General features: G+C 63.1%; 1 protein-coding gene across 1 annotated transcript in view; it reads left to right on the top strand.

Annotated features, from left to right (window-relative positions):
* The first annotated feature begins 2,892 nt into the window (after nucleotides 1-2,892).
* The window catches only part of CNTN2 (contactin 2), a 29,315-nt gene continuing 26,718 nt past the window's right edge, over nucleotides 2,893-5,489 (top strand). The window contains exon 1 of the mRNA XM_017832159.1: nucleotides 2,893-3,046. The gene's annotated coding sequence lies outside the window, so the exon portion shown is untranslated. The remainder of the gene's footprint in view (nucleotides 3,047-5,489) is intronic.

The raw sequence follows: 5,489 nt of genomic DNA, 5'->3' as shown, positions 1-5,489 counted from the left end.
GAGAGATGAAAGAAGGCCCAAATACTCAGATATCTTTTTTTTTTTTTTTTAATCCCTGTAAAAAAAAAGAAAAAAAGACGGGATTTTTTTGTATAGAGAACACTAAACATATAATAAAACATTGTTCAAAACTCGACGCCGAGCCTGCGGGTCACCTCCCTCGGCCACCCACAGCTCCGGAGCCTGCGGGATTGTGCCGGTGCCCAGCGTCCCCTCCTCCCTCCCCAGCCCTTCCCCAGGAAAGGAGGGTGTTCGGGCCCCCCAAACCATCTCCCAGCAGATTATCGGCTCCCAGAACTCCTCCCAGAGCCCTCCCTGACCATTGCCAAGGTCAACGCGACCCCAGAGCGGGCAGTGGGGTCCCTTCCAGGGGGAGCACAAGGCTGCCCCGTCCCTGCACGCCCTGGGGAAGCTCAGCACGTCCGGGACACTGTGCTGGCAAAGCTGGCAAAGCTCTGCACCCTCCCGGTGCCAGCTGCGCCCCCACACCCTCGGGAAGCACCCCCTGCGCCCCCACACCCGCGGGAAGCGCGGGATATGCGGGATATGCGGGAAGAAGGAGCCCCCAAGGCCCAGCAGACGCGGGAGCTCCCGGGGTTCACCCAGCCCCCCGTTCCTGGCACTGGTGCCCCCCCGGGGCCCATCCTGCCCTCCCGGCCCTTCCCGCTCCCGGCAGAGGCTCCCCGGGGCCGAGCCCTGCCGGGAAGGGGCTGCGGGAAGGGGGAGCTCTGGGGGTGATGGAGGTGGAATTGCTCGCTAAGAGGATGAAGGCATTAGTGCTTCCTGCTGCAGGGGGGGCTCCCCCCACCCCCTCCCCACCCCGACTGCAACAGCAGTGACCGAAAAAAAGGGACTTTTTGCCCAGTGCAGACCCCCCAGTGCAGACTGGGGCAGTGGAGGCAGCGGTCACACTCGGTCCCTGCCCCGGGGAGGGATGGCAGAGGAATTGCGCTCGGTGCAGAAATTCCAAGCTCCTGGAAGGCAGGGACTGCTCCAAACCCTCAAATCCACCGCTTCCCACTGCCCACGGGAGCCTCCAAGCCCAAGGTCTGGGCGTCTCTCGGGGCTGTCCAGGCGGCTGCTCCCACCGTTCCCACGGGACACAGGGGGCTTTTATCATCCAGGAACGAGCGACGACGGGCCGTGCCCGTCCCCGGGATCGATGCGGGGCAGACACGGACACATCAGCACGATAATGACACCCGTGTCTGCCCGATCTCTGCCCGGGGGCAGCAGGGCTGGATCGATACCGGCAGAGTGTCTCCAGTTACCCTCCTCCTCCTCGGAGAGGCAGCTCCAGCCTGTTGCCTTCCCTTCTGGCACCGGGAATATCCGAGGGAGCCCTTACAGAGCTGCCTTCCCCCCAAAGTGCTGTCCTGGTCTGTGTTTGCACCAGGACAAACACCCAAAAGGTCACTGATGTCCTTGTCACCTGCAGAGAGACCCTCAGAGAGCTGCTGAGAGCAGGGACACAAAGGAGAGGGGGCGGAGGGCAGGTCCCCCTCCCTCCACCGGGTCAGAACCCCCTTGGATTTCGCTCCTCTCATCCCTTTGCTGGGGGTCAGGCTCCGACCCTGCTCTTCCTTTCTGTCCAACAGGACACCAGCTCTCCCAGGTGAGGGCTGTGCGAAGGGCTGGGGCCGGTTCCTTCCAGTCTTACCCCAAAACGGCAGCGGGGAGCAGAAACCGGGACAAACCGGGCAAGGGGAAGGGAGCTGGGACCAGCACCGCGCCCCACTCCATCGCAGGCGCCTCCGGGACAGCAGGAGCTTTGCCGGTCAATAGAGACGCTAATGCCTTAATTACTCGTCGGTAATTGCAGCCCATTAACCTGTGGACAGCCCCAGCGCCCATTGATCTCCTCACATCATTAACAGGTCTGGGCCGGAGCTGGGAGGGATGGGAGGGCACGGTGGTCCCTGACACGCTCCCAAATCCTTCCGCTTCCCACAGCCCGGCAGCGACCTGCCCACCGGCAAAACCCCGCACCGGGGCACCCTCCACACCTCGGCGGGGGTGGCATCGGCGGCATCTCTTCCTTCCGAACTCCGGTGCCCGCAGGGAATCGCGGAGGAAGTCCTGGAGTGTCCCTGTCTCATCCCGTGGCATCGCTCCACCGGGACACACCTTCCCCCAGCCAGGATCTCGTGGCTGCAGATATTCCCGGGAAAGGCTCTGGGTGCCAGCCCCGAGCCCCTCGGACCACAGGCACAGCCAGAGGTGGCTCCGGCTCACCCAAAAAACCCAAAGGCGACCGCGGTGCCACCCCCGCGCCGCCCCCTCTGAGGGAACCGCGTCCTCCCGAGCTCAGCATCGGAGCATCCCAAAATTCGGCTGTACAGCAATTTCCTCAGCGGGAACACCGGCCCGGCTGGTGCATATATATACAGATATCCATCCATATATATAAACCACATATCTGGAGATATTGTGTAATATATGGATCTATTGTATAATATATGTATATATTTGGGCACGGGGGGTGCGTATGGACAGAAATACCTCACAGAGATGGGCGTCCCTGCCTGTCACCCCCCACCTGGGGCTGATCCCTTCCCTCCTGCCACCCCACAGAGAGGGGCTCGGACCCCTCCAGCTCCCCCCCGGCCCTACACCTGCTCCGGCCCCAGGGACGGGCCGAGCCGGCGGCGAGCGGAGCAGACGAGGGGGCTCTGCCGGGGGCTGGTGGGCGCAGCAGGCAGGGGGATGAATTATGCATGATGCTGCAAGTCGCTCTGCCTCCCTGACTGGTCCTTGGACTGTGGCAAGTGAGGTAAAGGCAGGAGGAGGAGGAGGGAAAAAAAAAAACCAGCCCTGCGCTCTCCGGGGAGCGGCGCGGTGGTTGGCAGCGAGCGAGGGAGCGCGCACGCAAAGGAGGGAGGGGAGGGAGGAGCACATCCTAATGCAGAGATGCTGCAGTGGCTCTGGGCACACACATCCCCGCTCGGGCAGCCACCAGCCGAGCGCTGCCTCGCAGCCGAGCCCCCCGGCAGCGCCGAGGCCCCGCAGCCCCCCGGCTCATGCCCGCACGGCCGCCCCGCACAAGGTAAGAGCCTTTCCCCTGCCCCGCGCCGGGCCCGGAGGGGTGCGGGAGGGGCTCCGCGTGCCCGGGGCACCCCTTCCCCACCGGAGACAACTCGTGGTTGGGTTTGCTTCGGCCGAGGGGAACCTGCCGGAGCCCGCGGGCCTCGGGCGGGGACCCTTCGGGCATCCCCGGGCGGGCGATGCCAGCGCCGGAGCGGAGCCGGGGGCGGCGGTGGGAGAAGGGGGGGCCGCGGCTGTGGCACTTGTGGCAGGGGCCGAGCGGCCGAGGCGGACGCGGCCGTCAGCGGGAATGTCTCCTGTGGGATGAGCCCGGGAATATTTTTGTTGTTATTTACCGCTGTCCCGCTTTTCCCCGTCGGCGCTCGAGGCGCTCGGAGAGCCCGCTCGCGGGGTCGGGGAGGGGTTTTGGGGTCCGCGGGGCTTCTGCTGCCACAAAACTATTTCAGCGTCTCCATCTGAGCCCTGAGCACCTGAGAGTTCCCTCTCCAGGGAGGAGGGAGCAGGGACACCGTGGTGTCCAAATTCACCCTCCTGGGAGGGGCGGGGGGGCAGATCCCAGGAGAGAGGAGGGAGAGGGGGATGCTCCGGGCACAGGGAGGGGATCTGTGAGGCTGAGGTTTGGGTCAGGGGGGCTCAGGGCTGTGGGGAAGCTGCAAAGTCATGGATGAATTGCCCACCCCGTGGGGGGCACCCGGCAGTCAGGGCATCCCTGTGCTCTCTCCCTGCTCACACAGGATGGATGTCGGGATGGGGAAGCAGCCGGTGGGAGGGGAGGCTGGAGGTGATTCGTGGGGCTCCCCCTTCCCATGCCTTGAAACTTCCCGAGCTCCCTCCTCATCCCACCCACGCTGCCCCAGTGGCTGCTCCAGCCCTGCTCCACTCCCAGCAGTCCCAGCATCATTCCTCTGGCTGCACTGGGGACTATTCACGGGACACTGTCATCTCTCCAAGGAAACACTGGTTGCTTTGAGGATGGGAGGCAGCAGCCTCTGCAGCCTCTGGCTTTCCCCAGACCCTCAGCACAGCTCAGCTCCTCCCAGGCCACCCCAAAGCGGGCCCACCAGAAGCTCTGAGGGCACAAAGCTCAAGCACAGGCTCTTGCATGAGATTGAGAAGCAAGTTTGCATCCAAAAACGAGCCTCTCAAGGCCAGATAGTTGGTCCTGAGCACACCCAACAGCTAAAACAGCCCCAGAAGCCACTTGCTTTGCTCACCCAGGGAAGCAGCGGGTCCCAAACCTTGTAGGAATAGCTGTGCTTCCCAGGGGTGGATCAGAATTACCCAAAAGCAAAGGAAACAGAGCAAAAGGATCATGTCCAGCCCAGCTGCTCCTGGGGCACAGGTAGATGGAGGCAAAGGGATGCCAACGCTCTCCTCCATCCCCTGGTGGACTCCCACCAAACAGAACAACCACTTCTGTCACCCACAATCTTTGCAGGGGGTTTCATGACCTGGGTGACAGTTTTCTCTGCAGATTTACCACAAACAGATCAGAAAAGGCAGAACCCAAGGCTGTCATTAGGGAGGCATTTCCCACACTCCCACCAGCTCCACCTGCACAGGGAGGCTCCCTGGAGCTGGGAATCCACGTGGAGCTGAGCTCACAGTGAAGCCCAGCCCGGCTGTTCAGCCACGCTGAATGCTTTGTGTACGTCCAAAATCCAAATTATCCCTGAAAACTCGTGGATTCTGACGAGAAGCAGAGACCTCCCCGCGTTTCTCAGCAACCCCTGAGAGCTCCAAGGTCTCCCACAGCACTTTGTCCCCGGCACTGGCTGTGCCAACCCCCCCCCAGTCCGTGAAGGTTTGAAGGTGCTGGGATGACACAAACCCACGCAGCCACCTGGAAAACATCTCACCTGCAGGGATCTCCCGACAGCCCCCACACAGCAGCACAGGGCTCCCTGCTCAGCCGAGCAGAGCTGGGGGAGGCAGGGAGGGATCTGTGGCCTCTGGGGTGGCTCCTGGCTCTGGGATGGCTCTGGGATGGCTCTGGGATGGCTCTGGGGTGGCTTCTGGTTCTGGGATGGTTCTGGGGTGACTCCTGGCTCTGGGATGGCTCTGGAATGGCTCTGGAATGGCTCTGGGATGGCTCCTGGCTCTGGGATGGCTCTGGGATGGTTCTGGAGTGGCTCCTGGTTCTGGGATGGTTCTGGGATGGCCCCTGGCTCTGGGATGGCTCTGGGGTGGCTCCTGGCTCCGGGATGGCTCTGGGATGGCTCTGGGGTGGCTCCTGGCTCTGGGATGGCTCTGGGATGGCTCCTGGCTCTGGGATGGAGCGCTCCTGGCTCTGGGATGGCTCTGGAATGGCTCTGGGATGGCTCTGGGATGGCTCCTGGCTCTGGGATGGAGCGCTCCTGGCTCTGGGATGGCTCTGGAATGGCTCTGGGATGGCTCTGGGATGGCTCCTGGCTCTGGGATGGATGGCTCCTGGCTCTGGGATG

This window comes from Lepidothrix coronata, unplaced genomic scaffold (genome assembly GCF_001604755.1).
Source record: "Lepidothrix coronata isolate B3197 unplaced genomic scaffold, Lepidothrix_coronata-1.0 Scaffold199, whole genome shotgun sequence".
In the NCBI taxonomy this organism is placed as follows: Eukaryota; Metazoa; Chordata; class Aves; order Passeriformes; family Pipridae; genus Lepidothrix; species Lepidothrix coronata.
The sequence above is the reverse complement of the archived record's forward strand: the minus strand, read 5'-3'. Positions and strand labels throughout refer to the sequence as shown.